Here is a 15401-nt window from a genome sequence, read left to right on the forward strand (position 1 = left end):
CTAATTAGCAATCATGTATAAATCCGAATGCGCTTGCAATATACCGACAGTAGATATATTTTACTATTGTAACATTTTACGAATAACTGTCAAGGATAAAGATAAACGTATTTGTTAATAAATACGATAAACTTTCTCATTAAATTATCAGAATTATGAATATAAATAATAACGTAAAATGTATTTCTTAATCACTGGGATAAAATTTACTGCAAATCATGGATTAAATGTTTGTTATTAATTGTAATACTCTTAACACTTTTACATTAAATTAATATCTGTCAAGGATAAAGGAAAATGTACAGGTTATTCATTTCGATAAACTTTATTAATAAACTATTATATTATGGTGGGCTCAGCAGATAGCCCGATATGGCTTTACTATAAGAAAACAAAAAACAAACACACACACACACACTATTAGATTAATTCCTTTTAATGATGCAAGAAAATGTATGTTATTTTCTCCGATACTGTTCACCGTTAAACAATTTATAAGTGGAACTAATTTATTTATTTTCAAACTTCAGATTGTGTATAAACAAGCTGAATTTTAACTTTCTTTCATACGGACTTCTGTTCATCATTAACTCTTTCTTAAATAACACTATGTAACACAATTTTTTTTCCTGGATAGTATGTGTTATTTCTTAATTACTTATGTTATAAAAGTACGTAAAATGGTCATTATTCCTTTCAAATTTTGCTTTTATGACCTGGATAATGAAATATAGAAATTAACCTATTTTCTATGTAAAAACGGACAAATTTGGCACATTTTCATTTACATAAGGTCTGAATAAAACAACATTATTAATCAAGATTTACATGTATTTATACTAAAGTAATAGAAAAATGTTTAGAAGTGAGAAGTTTCTCGACATTTGCGATTGTAATGTAAATCACTTTCGCGTATCAGCCCCCAAATATAGTCTCCCATCATGTTTTCGTTATACGCTCCCAGGTCACAAAAGCAAAGTTTGAAGAGAAAAATAGGTGTTTTCCATTTATTTTAGGCATAAGCAATTGGGGAAATAACACTTTCTGCCTAGAAACAAGAAAAAGTAAAAAAAATTGTTACATAATGTGATTTGAATGGACGAATACGTCACATTAATCTAGGGCATGTAAGAGTCCATACGATCTAGTCGTGGATTTCAAACTGGCATGCCCGTTCACACTAGTAAATATTTTTCTTTTAGTTGACCCGATATATTCCCGCTAACAGCTGGAACAAGTAGATTTCTAAGCTGCATTTGATTCATTAAATGTTGAAATAAGTCCATTAAAACTAAATACACAATCGTTGCCTCGTTTTTGGTTTACATTTAATATCATAACACAGATTAAGGTTTCTTTTTCGGAAATAAGACTTTTTTTATTCGTTATTGTCAATAGCATAAATACACCATAAACATAAAAAGTGAAGATAAAGTAAAAAATTCAAAGCATTTGGGTACGAACTGACTGGAATACTCAAATAACGCTTTTAAGCACACTGTTTAAACGTTTATCATTGGGGTATTTGAATTACCACAAAAATAATTATATCTAAATATCGAAAGGAAATTCGGATTGATGAAAAAGGTACTGGTTGAGAAGACCTGATGTGGTCAATACGTGAATGTACAGCATTACAGGATTAACGAAGTAACGGAATAATTGTGAAGAACATACAGCATTACATACTCAGTAGTGTGAAGAAATGATTGTGAGTAATATAAACTGAACAAGGGATTAGTGAAATGGTGTTCTCCTTAAAAATATTTTGAAAAATCAAGATTGAAGTTGTCGCAACGTACTAATGAAGAACATAAATGAATATCGGATTAGTAAATTTATCGCTTGCTTGTAAATAATATAACGTAGTAAAGAAATATAAAGTCACTCCGAACGTATAAAGAATATAAAGGATGAGCGAAGTCTATCGAATTTACATAAAAATGACATGAAATAAAACATTGTAAACTCACATCGTAATTGTGAAGAAAATAAAAAATACGATGATGTTATCGGAGAAAGTAAACAGATTTCACAACCTAAGTTAGTTAAAAATCTAAATACAGTTTACAGTGGTTTTCAGCACAATTACAAGTTGTTTATGCGATCTTTTGTACTAACTTCTTACTCAGATTTTTACAGTTTTGTTTGTTTGTTTTTTTGAATTTTGCGCAATGCTACACAAAAGTTAACTGCACTACCCGTCCCTAATTTAGCAATGTAAGAGTAGAGGGAAGGCAGCTAGTCATCACCACCCACAGCCAACTCTTGAGAAGTGTTGACAGTCAATCAAGTGAGATTGACCGTTACTTTATAACACCCCCACGGCTGAAAGGGTGAGCATATTTAATGCAGCGGGAATTCGAACCCGTGACCTTCGGATTACGAGTCGATTGCCTCAACTAACTGGCCTTGCCGGGTCTTTTCACAATTTACAGTAATGTTTACTGAAGAAAGTAAACATATTTTACTGCACGAGTTCGTTAACACTTTAAGCATATATCAAAGGTAAGTTGCATGAAGTAATTACATTCAATAGAAAATTAAAGATCGTTGTAAGTCTTAACACAATGATCTTAGCTTAACAAGTAAACACAACTCACTATTTGTTTTCGTTAGCATAACATTGAAAACAACTCGGCTGTCTTATCCATTAAACTTAAATAAATACCAAAAAGTCAGCTCTTATCATTGAAATATTTATCAATAAATCTAAAAACTAAAATACATTAAGTCAACGTTATTTTATTAAGAAGACCTGTTTACCATTTTCATATATTTGTATTTTGTCATTTTGGGTTTCCTCAAAATGTCTGACTAAACGTTATAGTCTATCTACTCAAACTGATTTGAGGCTTAAAGTGACCCATCGTGTACTTAAAATCCCTCAAATTTTTAATACTTGAACTTGAAGGACACTTACGCAAATATGTAATTCCCTTGAAGTTTTGGTTTGTTTGTTTTTTTTGGAATTTCGCGCAAAGCTACTCGAAGGCTGTCTGCGCAAGCCGTCCCGAATTTAGCAGTGTATGACTACAGGGAAGGCAGTTAGTCATCACCACCCACCGCCCACTCTTGGGCTACTCTTTTACCAACGAATAGTGGGATTGACTGTCACATTATAACGCCCCACGGCTGAAATGGCGAGTATGTTTGGTGCGACGAGGAATCGAACCGGCGTTCCTCAGATTACGAGTCAGATTACCCACCTGGCCATTCCGGGCCTGAAGTTTTGCTGACGCATGGTACAATAAATACAGTTTACCCATTAAAGATTTAAATATATTTATTCCTGAAACAATGTCTGCAACACAGAGCTCCATTCTACCACTGGCACTGTATCAAATACAAATGTACGGGAACCTGACATATTATTTAACAATGCTCTTACGCCATTGTACTTACCAAACAGAAGTGCTGCATTATCGCAAGCCACACTTAAATTTTAGTATAAGTATTTTTTTTATAAATAACAGCAGTTTGACGTTATCAATCAGTGATTTAAACATGCCTTTTACAGAGACATCACTAAGTTCAATCAAGTCAATAAGCATGTTTACTGATTTTGTCATTTCAGTATATGACAGGAAAACACGAGTTTAGGAGATTAAAGTGAGAGTTTTCATTAATCAGCAGAGAACTTTCAGATGAAGATTTGTTTTTAATTAGAGTTTTTCTCATATCTTTCCCAATATGGCTTACTATATCAGTGCCATTTAGTTCCTGTACGTCAATCTCCAAATACAGATAATTGAATATTTGGATTTTCTTGACTACTTTAGAAACTGATTGAAATATGTTTGCATTGGTTTACATAATCTGGTGTCTCTTTTTTGTGTTTCTGAGGCCAGTTTCACGACAGTTTTGTGCGGTGAACATTTTGTAGGTTTAAATATTTTCTTAGTTAAGTATATTGTTTTTTTCTTGTATCTCTATGGCGGGAAATAATTTTATTGTTATTAATTGAATACTCATTTTCGCCCCTAGTTGGCGGTAACACATTTGGCAAAATGGGTAGAAGTGATTTTTGTGTAACCTTTTATTTATTTATGCTGCCCACTGTACCGAAGCTTTCCGCCAAAAAAACACAACAAAACAACTACTAATAACTATGTGTTTGTTAACATCTACGATACTTTTCTCTCTAAACCACTACACTAATAATTCTCAAGGCTAAAGGAAAGTGCATGCTTTCCATTGGGAAACCCTGCAGTTCCAATGATAGATATTATTATTATTAGTATTCATGGCGATACACGTTACTTCTAAACCTTTTGTGTAACAGTTAGTAAAAAACATAATATCATATATCATATGAAGTAATATGAAACAAAGTTTAAATTCACTACTACGGAACAACGCCAAATTTTGGTGGATAGAAGATTCAGTACTTCCATGTGTACTATTCAATCCAAACCAACACTGAACTGAAGAGGACCCTTGAAAGTTTTGAAACCTACATTCGTGTGTTTGTTCTGTGCTAGCCAGTTTAAAACTTTATTTTAGACCCTTGAACCATGCTACTAAAGACTCAGAATGATCTGTTTCTGCTTGTTTTGATGTTCCTCACCTTACCACAAAGCAATTATATTAATAACCATAAAGAACAAAGAATGTATTTATTTAATTATTTATTTCAATATGCTTTATTATTAGTAAACAATGCAACACTAGTGTAAGAGAACTAGATAAAAACAAATTACATGACACTTTAACTGGGTAACTCAACACAATAACTATAACACACCTACACACAACATGCCGCATTCGACGCAGTAACACAGTACAATACGAGTACTATGATCAACAGAAAACATAGCACCATCAATTCCGTAACACGTTACGTGTTATAATTTATCTCGGACGAGTTTCGGATTTATTGACAAGTAATAAGTACAACCGTTTGTCAACACTACTAACGAGTTAGCAATACATACACTAGTAGCCATATTCTATGGTTAGGAGCGCACTTTGAGTTGACAAGTAGCACCCGCCCTCAAATCAGTACGTGCTACGTGATCAGTTTGCAGCTGTATCAGCTTATAGATTATGTAGATTCTTTAGATCTAAATTTTAATTGTGATCTAACTTTTGAAGAGTTTTTAGTTCTATACAAATTACTTGAAACTGTTTTGTTGGAGAAAGCAATTTTACCACAGCAGTCGGTGACGAAGACGTAAATCTTCTACGTAAGAACGAACGTTACCACTGCTGAAGCCTGACACAGCTTTGCTTGAGCACTCTGGACTTAAAACGAGAATGATAAGTTGTAAAATTTACCTTTGCATTGTTTTCAAGCTAAGTGTGACCTATTGACATCCAGATTTGTACTTGAAACAGTGCGTTTGTTTTTAAATATTCCTTTCAAGAAAAATAAACTATAGAAAGGGAGTTTGTGTATGTGTTCTTATAGTAAATCCACATCGGACTATCTGCTGAGTCCACCGAGCGGAATCAAACCTCTGATTTTAGCGTTGTAAACCCGTAGACTTACCGCTGTACTAGCGGGTGACACAGAAAAGGAGAAACTCTTATGTTGATAACCTTGAGAAATCTTTGTCCGACAAAAGAATAAAAATAAGTTAAAAAAATAATATTGAATAATCGAAACAACCCTTAGCCATTGATACAGCCAGAGAAACAGATGTCATCCTGGCTAGATGGAAGAGAAACTATAGTTAAAGATATCAGCAATAGCCAAGAAATGTCGAGAGATATAGCTATGAAAAGCTACAACTTATAAAAAAAACACAAATAATAGAAAATGAGTGAGTAGAACAATTGCCACACACATTTTAAGGTTGCACCAATCAAACACCACATAGCGTTGTAATATAACCCACACATCCCTACATCGTTTTCTTGCTTTCTTGTGCTCTTAATTTTTATTCATATTTTTTATACTTGTGTCAAAACAAATCAGTGATCAGTGTGAACTATCACATATATGTAGTTATTGTATCGAGTAGCCATGGAATTGTACAAGAAATTTTATTTATATGTTAGTTGTAAACGTTATTTGTATGTTAGGCCTACATTTAGTTTTAGAGTTTATGCTGAAATGTTTAGAAAATTGAAGTTAGATTTACAGGTAAAACTGGTTGTAGCAAACGATAAAGAAGAAATAAAGTAATGTGTTATTACTACGTGGACTGTCAGGTGTTTATATCCAATATAATGCCTGACGGCGACAGAAGAATTTGCTGGGTGAAACATTGTGAAAATAATAATACACATAAATAAAGAAAAAACAATATTCTGAACAATTATACCATTAGTAATAAAGGTTTACATGAGTCAAACACCTTTTAGTACCTTGTCTCATTCACTAACATAAAACAATGTAGTTACTTTTTCCTATATTGCGTCAGTATGAAATCTGCTGTACTACCAAACCAACATAATGTAGTCGGATTGCACTTCTGTGACTATTATGTATTTATGCATTAAAATATGCAGAACTCTTGGATTCCATGGAACCATGCAGGACTCCAATATCTCATGTAACTCCTGATGCACTCAGGTATCTATGCACTCGCTTAATTACAATCGCTATTACAATAATAAATCAGTAGTTATTGGTTCAAAAATTTTACCTGAAAACTGGAATACTGATGCTGATTTTTAGCAACATATGTAAAAAATTTATCATCTAATAAATTGGTAAGTCTTTGATGGTTTTATGATGTATAAAAGTATAATAAAAATGGTACTGAACAACTACCTGTACTAATCAAACTGCTATACACCCACCAGAATGTCTTCTCAAGTGAAAACCTTTTGAACTTTCATGAAAGCAAAATCTTTGATAAGATCACCAAAGTTTAAGTCTCTGGCACTACATCCGAATAGTTTAGTCGATTCTGCAGGATCCTTGTTCTCATGCAAGTCTTTATAAGTATTAACTAGGAAAAGCTTCTTTCACTTGATGCAAAAATCACTGGGGTGGTCAGAAGCAATCCAAAAATTTGGAAAGATTGTCGATTACTTTCTGATGGAAAGAAAACGCGACACTTAAGAGGGTTTCTTTGGAGTGAATCAAGAATGAGAGATCTCAAAGCTTACATCTCTTCAATGAGAATACAGCCATCAGTGTCCCAGTTTTTGCTGTCTGTGATCACTTTCTTATGTTTAATTTTACACTATTTCATCTCCGACTTAGGTAACTGCCAAAATTAACAAATAAGTCCAATTATCTTGTGGTGTACTCTCAGCTGTTAACATCTGTCATAAACAGTCGGGACCAATACCTTGCTGAAGCAATTTACTCGGGCTACATTCTGTATAACTGTGGCAGGTTCATCAGTAGTTATCATGGCAGAAGTGCGACGTCATATGTAATTGATATGCATATACAAATAATATTATAATCTATAATTAATATCTAATTAACTATTTATTAATTAAAGATTGATTCATTAATAAGTTGTACAAACGATATAGAAATTTGTAATTAATATATATTTAATAGATTATTAATTAAAGGTTTAATATTCACATGTTAATTAGTATTAGTTAATCAACACAAGAGAGCACGTTGCCAGGTGGCAGCATATCATTATGTCTTAATCATCAGATAGCAGATTGCTAACACTGATGTTTTCCTTATTATTTCATTACAGTTTTTGCTATTTTAGATAATCGTTAGGCATTCTTCTATTTAAAAATAATGACAAACGATTACTTTAATAGATTATAATTTTGCTCTATAATGAATAAAGGATAAAGAAATTTTACATATTTTAAAGTTTCAAATAAGTTAATTATTTTTATAAATACAACCCCAGTATGGTTTCAGCAAATGTTGTTGATATATGTCAATTAAATCGCAGACAGTTAAATCATTTAAACAAACAGTAACATCGTATGTCTCATTAAAGCAGATGATTAGTTTATGTAAACATAAATGGTTTCTTACTTCCGTAGAGGCCCGGCATGGCCTAGCGCGTTAAGGCGTAATCTGAGGGTCGCGGGTTCGCGCCCGGGTCGCGCCTAACATGCTCGCCCTCCCAGCCGTGGGGTCGTTATAATGTGACGGTCAATCCTACCATTCGTTGGTAAAAGAGTAGCCCAAGAGTTGGCGGTGGGTGGTGATGACTAGCTGCCTTCCCTCTAGTCTTACACTACTAAATTAGGGACGACTAGCACAGATAGCCCTCGAGTAGCTTTGTGCGAAATTTAAAAACATACTTCCGTAGAACAGCATACAAATTTTAACTTGTCTTTTTATAATTTTCATTTATATATTTAATTGTATTATATTACATGTGTTTTACAAAAGCATATGGTGCTTCTATTGGCAAATAGTGTTACTAACACGTATAAGGTACTGTAATATATTTAAAGATTGTTTTTACTTTTACATTTCATTTGAGTGGCACATTTTTACATTTTTCTGATATCTTATACGTAAGCCACTTATCGCTAATTTATTAGTTTCACTTGTATAATTAATTTACTATATAACATCTATTCACCCAAAGAAGGAAGCTTGCTTAAACCTATTAATAATGTACAATAATATAATTTTCATGTTTATCTTTACTAAGTTTGTTTACTTCATTTAAATTTCGTTGTGAAAAATCTATGTAAACAATTATTATTAAATTACTAAAATTTCCTCAATGTATATTCTTTCATATACCTACAGTTTCAAAGTAAATGTTTGGATTGAATTGTAAGTTATTTTTATATATAACATATCATTACTGTAGAAAATTATCTTCATCTTTCACGAATATCTGTATAGTTTGTTTCTTGCTGGTTTCGGACTTTATGCATAACACTGGATAACTTAAGTCTATTATAAATATGCTATTATCAATGTACTTAAGTAAAATCACAAATTCTAAACAAGGCTGTTGTTACACACACTGAAACACATATTCATAAACTTTAAGTATTAGATAGGGAATAATGATATTTGAACAACTGTTCAGATTTATAATTAATCAGTTATTAGCAACGTGCAAGAAATATCAGACAATAAAATAAATGATGATGTTCACTGTAAATATTAGAAGTGACCTTTGCGGCAGGCAGCCAAGAGACCGTGAGGTTTAAACATGCATTACCATAGTCAATAAACTATTTCTCTCCTATAGTCAACTATATGGTACTCATTGAAATTTAAGGGGCACAGAAAAAACTTATCATTAATCTATGATGAATGAAAATATATGAAACTTTTTGAATTACAGGAACAGACAGATGAATATCCATAACACTTATAATACTTGTTTATTTACTGATCCTTTACTACTGATTTCAATAAGAAGAAACGTAACAGAAATGCGCTCGAAGATTTCACTTTTTGTCTTTGATAAAACATCATCTAAAATTTACTATGAATGTTTAGCTGTACAGCTAAACAATTAAGTTCAGATCACGATATTCTATCTGATACTTGAAGTTTTGTTAAATAGCCGTTAGAAACATTGAGTTCATGGTTCTAAATGAGTATGAAGTTTATAAGAATTATACAGTAACTGATATGTATCGCTCTTCTATGAAAGTTGATTTAATTTTGGCAATCTAGTATTGTATAATCCATTGAAATTTTAGTTTGTGTTGTTCCTAAGTATCAAAAGCTTTCGAGCTATCAGCTTATCAACAGAACTTGCATCTCAAATAAATTTTAAGAACACATCTCAAGTTGTAAGGTGAACTAAGCTATTATTTCATTACATATTTAAATGACTACATGCTGAAGAAGTTATATTATGTATAGACTTTGGTGGATAATATTTGCAAACAGAGTTTTCTACTGCAGATATGTGAGTTCTAGCTCGAAGAAAGAAAGCATATACATTCATTTATTACTAGCTGTTAAGTTCAGTATCGTACAAAATATGTTCATCGTTCATCATTAAATCATTCATCATTTATACTTAAAGTATAGTGAACGAACTGATTTTTTTTTGTTATAAAGTATATTCTGTAATGATGAAGAAGATTAGAGATATTAATATAAAGAAAATGACTTTATTTAAACAATTCAAATGTTAAAGTTCTTTTCACGACTATCACTTCCTGAGAAAGCCATATTTACACATATCATCAACTGATAAAAAATATAGAAATCAAGACTATAATCATAAGCTACTGAATGTTAAGTGTGTTAACAACACTATCCACCTGTAGTAATACTTATCCATCTTTATAAAACACATATAAAATAAATATAAACTGAGACAAGTTTAATTCCATATGCAGTCCAATGAAAGTATAGTAATATCGTTCATCTTTATAAGGCATACATTGTTACCTTTCGTCTCAGTTTTGTTTTGTTTTGTTTTTTTGGAATTTCGCACAAAGCTACTCGAGGGCTATCTGTGGTAGCCGTCCCTAATTTAGCAGTGTAAGACTAGAGGGAAGGCAGCTAGTCATCACCACCCACCGCCAACTCTTGAGCTACTCTTTTACCAACGAAAAGTGGGATTGACTGTCTCAGTCTTGACATGTATTAACACTATTTGTTTAAATTATGTTGGGGTGTTATATAAATGAAATGATAACTTATTTAAAAATATAATATATTAAACATGTCTAAATCCTTTATTCATTATATAATAAAATTATAATCCACTAAAAATATTGTATGTCGTTATTTCCAGTCAGAGAACGTTCTTTTCAGAGTTAATAGATGCTGAGCAATACATTAATTATAGAATTAAAGATCAACACATTAGATATGTGTTTTACATATAACACGTCAGAAAAATGCAAAAGTATGCCATACAAATGAAATGTAAAGCTGGAAACTGTATTCAAATATATCACAGTACATTAAATGTACATTAAATGAGGATCGCGGGTTGGAATCTCCGTTACACCAAACATGTTTGCCCTTTCAGCCGTGGTGGCGATATAATGTGATGGCCAATCTCACTGTTCGGTTGTAAAAGAGTAGCCCAAGAGTTGGCGGTGGGTGGAGATGACTAGCTGCCTTCCCTCTAGTCTTACACTACTAGATTAGGGACGGCTAGCGCAGATAGCTCTCGTGTAGCTTTACGCGAATTTAAAAACAAACGTTTACATACTGGCTGACTTCACATTTTCTTATTTCTTTTTCTTACTAAGCTTTTACCTTACTTAACTGAGCTCACTTTGTCACATATGTTTATAACTTGTTCACTGGTGTTTCGAACCGTCTATAAACACTATAACGGAACAGCACGACAACAATTGAGCCACACACACACATAAAACGTGCAATTCTTATCGAGTTACGCAACCAAACTTGTCAACTATTGCCTTTCAAGTAATTACGTTTAACTCTATTATTATTTTTAGCTATTTCCACATGTTCTCTAAACTTTAGAATGCACTTGTCAAGTCTACAATCATTTTGTAGTTTCTTATTGACATAAAACGAAATGTCATACTAAAAAAAATCATAGCAACAAATAACTTTAAATTCGTCAGTTTTGTGTGTATTTTTTGTGTTTTCTTTTTTGCTTCTGATTCCTGCAGAGATTCTGAATCATTTGTTGTCTCTGCAACTTTGACTAATGCATCATAGGACAATGCAGTTTGTTGTATAATAATTTTCACACTCTCAGTATGGTACTCCCATACATTTCACTCAGAAACATTGCAGATAGGTGTTTCACAAATCTTCATATCGACGCCGAAAAAACAAAAACGAGCCACACAAATTACAAATGTTAACAACACTGAATATGTCGTTGCTTCCAGAAATATGTTTGCCAAGTTACCAAGAAGCAGACTACACCTGTGATATATACATAGAGTAAAAAATGTTCTTGTGTTTATTTCTAAAAGACATGTTTAAACACATCAGTTGTGCCCTTCCATGTTAGCACCATTGTCTAAGATTTAGCCACAAATGTTGACAAAGTCTAATCCTCGCTCTTACAGTGAAATGTTGAAAAGATTTTCCCCTAAGATTTCCTTCACCTCCACAAAATTTATGAATGCTTGTAAATTCCATGAGAAACATTAAATGAACTATCTGAAACAAATCAATGGTCAATGACATCTGTTCATTATAACCTAGGCTTGGTGTACAATCTAATATTACAGGATGATACAGATTTTTATTCAGTGTGCAGATTTTTATTCAGTGTGCAATGTTTTTTTAATCTCACCGTCATCGAATGAATTTTGTAGTACCTTTTCTAACTTCCCAACATAAACGATCAATCCCACTATTCGTTACTAAAGAGTAGCCCAAGAGTTAGCGGTGGGTGGTAATGTGTGCTCAACTGTCATTATTATACATCTGAGGTATACTGAGCGGCACACACAAAACAATTGTGACTCTCTCGCTTTCCGACTAAATAAACCCCTATCGAACGTTCTAATAAGGAATTCTCAATGAATACGATTTTGTGTTTTAAAAATTGAGTGAGCATCATATCGTAGTGACTTTCTGTTTCAAAATATTTTATTGTGAATGACAGTTAAAGCTCACTGATGGCCAGGTGGGTTAAGGCGTGCGAAGTGTCAGTGGGTGGTAGTAACTAGCTGCCTTCCCTCTGGTCTTAAAAGAAGGCCAACTTCAGGTGACTGACAGCACTTTTATGCTGCAGAAAGTCCTTTACAACTTGAAGATGATTTTTGCCTCGCAACTTCAAATTCAGATCATTCAAGTGTTGTGTCATGTCGACAAGAAAGGTTAAATCAGCTTGCCATACTGGATCAGTCATGGAAATCACTTCTGTGTCTTTGTTCTTGCTTATGATGAATTCTATCACCTCATCAATCAACTCCCAGAATTTTTTAAGGATTGAATCAAGGTATCTAACTTCCCAACATAAACTTGTGTGTCATCTTCCTGTAGCTCGACTCAGATCCAGCGTACTTCAGCTTGCCATACTGGATCAGTCATGGAAATCACTTCTGTGTCTTTGTTCTTGCTTAGAATTTTCTGAGCATCTTCCCTCGACTCAGCCAGCGTACTTCACAGTGATACACAAGGTCACCATATTCTGAATCAATTTCTTCAAGAAGACTTCGAAACTGACGGTGATTGAGCCCTCGTGATTTGATGAAATTAATGGTTTTCGTCACTAATGCCATCAGTGCCTGAAAACCAAGTTCTTTACTGCACAGTTTCTGTTGGTGAATTATACAGTGCAACTTCATCAACTGTCTGTTCTGCTTTCCTCGATGCTTCATCAATGCTACCAGCCCGCTACTTTCTCCGGTCATGGCTGGTGCTCCATTAGTTATCAAACTTACCAGTTTCGTGAAATCTAATGAAACACTACTACACAGTCGTACTGTCTCCTCGAATAGAGTAGACCCAGTTGTCTGACCCTTCATGGAGCCCATGCCGATTAGTTCCTCTGTGATATCAAACGATGACGACACACCACGAAGAAAAACTAGAAGCTGTGCTGTTGAACTGATGTCAGTCGACTCGTCTGCTGCCACAGAGAAGTAGACAAAGTTGGCTGCTTTATTTGTAAGCTATCTTATCACGTCTGCTGAGAGGTGTGAAATTCTTCGTTGAACTGTCATACGATTCAAAGGCACCGTCTATAGCTTGCGAACTAGTTACGGACACAACGTTTTCGACGCAGTAATCATACACTGCTTAACAAAATCACCATCAGTGAACGGTTGGCCAGATTTCGCTATCATCAACGAAATATCGTAACTGACCTCACATGCTGCACCTAAATCTGTTGATTCTGTTTACATAAGATGTAAATATTATGTTTGATGACTTCTTTTTTTCTTAAGAAAAAAAAGGTATATTATTAAGGTGTTTAAGAATGTTAAGGAATTGTCAGTGATGATGTACCATATTTTTCATATTTGATGGTGAGAATGGAAGGAATTGGGGAGAAAAAATATATTTTGGTACAGTGCAATTCATTTTAAACTAAATCGGTTTTACTTCCCTAACAGAATGTTTGACCTTCAGGATAGGTTGCCTTCAGATGTAGTGGATGTAATGAATTTAAGGTAAAGCCTGGTAAGTACTTAAAAGATAAAGGCTGGTTCTGACTATTTTATTTGTGATTTTCAAGTTAAGTTTCTTGAATGGGATAGTTTAGATGAAACAAGTGCCTTGTTCTCCTTAAATTTTATGATTACATACACAGTTCAATGACTCACACCTTTTAATTTGATGGTATTTGATATGACATATTAATGTGGTTGACATAACATTGCACCATTATCTAAGTAGTTTCATACAGTGTGAGTGCAGTGGTAGAACACACACAGAATAAAGGGGAATAGTAGGCTCGTAACTTCATTCACTGAATTTTACTAGCATGATACAAGTGTTATTCTCAGTCACCTTTTTCTTAGGTAATTTCATATTAACCTTGGTTTCACGTGGATTAAGGTGGTTTTTCTAAATGACAACTAGAAAATCCATGCTCTTAACCCTCAACATTTTTTGTATGTATGGAAAACCTTGTAGTAAAATTTTATGTCATTTGTACTAAATATAGGGATTGCACATGGAGTTTGTAATTTCACATATGTGGCTCACATAAATGTTTGGAGTTGATTATTTATTCTCAACTGCTATACTTGTGACTTTGACCATTCCAGTTGACCTTGCTTATGTACTGCACATTTTGAAGTTGTTTTTAATTGTGTACAGTACAGTTGTTATCTGGTGTATGCAGACCAGTAGGATAGATTTATTTATTTATTTAGTATTATCATTTATTTAGTATTCACTATAACTTTTTCATTAAATTATAATCAGTTGATGCCAAGTAAGCTGCAAAAGAGGACTGATCACTGAAGAGAAAGATAATAGAAGAAGAACAAAGAAGTCCATGAGAGAAGGAAGCTACAGCATCCTCAAACACAGTACAGTTGGAATCATTTTCAAGCACCAGTACAGATGAATCTGCAAATGATGAGGAAGGTTACGCTGTTACTGTTGAAGTAGCCAGCCTTTTAGAATGTCTCGTAGCCAAAAAGAGCTTAATATCTTGATCACTGTCTATGGCACTTGACAGAACAAAGCTGTCAGGCAGTGCTGCTACTTATGTTCTAACAGAAACAGTACACTCAATTGGTCAAAATCTGGAAGAATTCAACATCAACCACTCCACTATCCAACACATGCATCAGAATCACCAGAAAATGTTCACAGAAACCCTGAATGCAGAGTTTCAAGACGATGTGCCTTTGATTGTTACTGGGATGAAAAGCTCCTCTGGAACTTGACAACCAAGGAATGTATTGACTGTCTACCAATTATTGGTACTAGCAATCAGGTCTCCCAGTTGCTGGAAGTTGCCACGTTAGCAAATGGGACAGGATCAGAACAAGCCAAGGCTGTAATAGCAGCTCTTAATGAATGGGGTTTGAAGGAAAAGATTATAGGATTGTTATTTGACACTAGAGCTGCTAATGCTGGGTGAAAGTTAGGTGCATATGTTCTCACAGAACAGGAG

The 15401-nt window shown here is 33.6% G+C and overlaps 1 protein-coding gene across 1 annotated transcript in view; it reads right to left on the minus strand.

Annotated features, from left to right (window-relative positions):
* Window positions 1–7102, minus strand: part of LOC143253945 (uncharacterized) — a 110489-nt gene extending 103387 nt beyond the window's left edge. Inside the window, exon 1 of the mRNA XM_076508578.1 lies at window positions 6754–7102. The gene's annotated coding sequence lies outside the window, so the exon portion shown is untranslated. The remainder of the gene's footprint in view (window positions 1–6753) is intronic.
* Between the last annotated feature and the right edge of the window lie 8299 nt (window positions 7103–15401).

Source organism: Tachypleus tridentatus, chromosome 6 (genome assembly GCF_004210375.1).
Source record: "Tachypleus tridentatus isolate NWPU-2018 chromosome 6, ASM421037v1, whole genome shotgun sequence".
Lineage (NCBI taxonomy): Eukaryota > Metazoa > Arthropoda > Merostomata > Xiphosura > Limulidae > Tachypleus > Tachypleus tridentatus.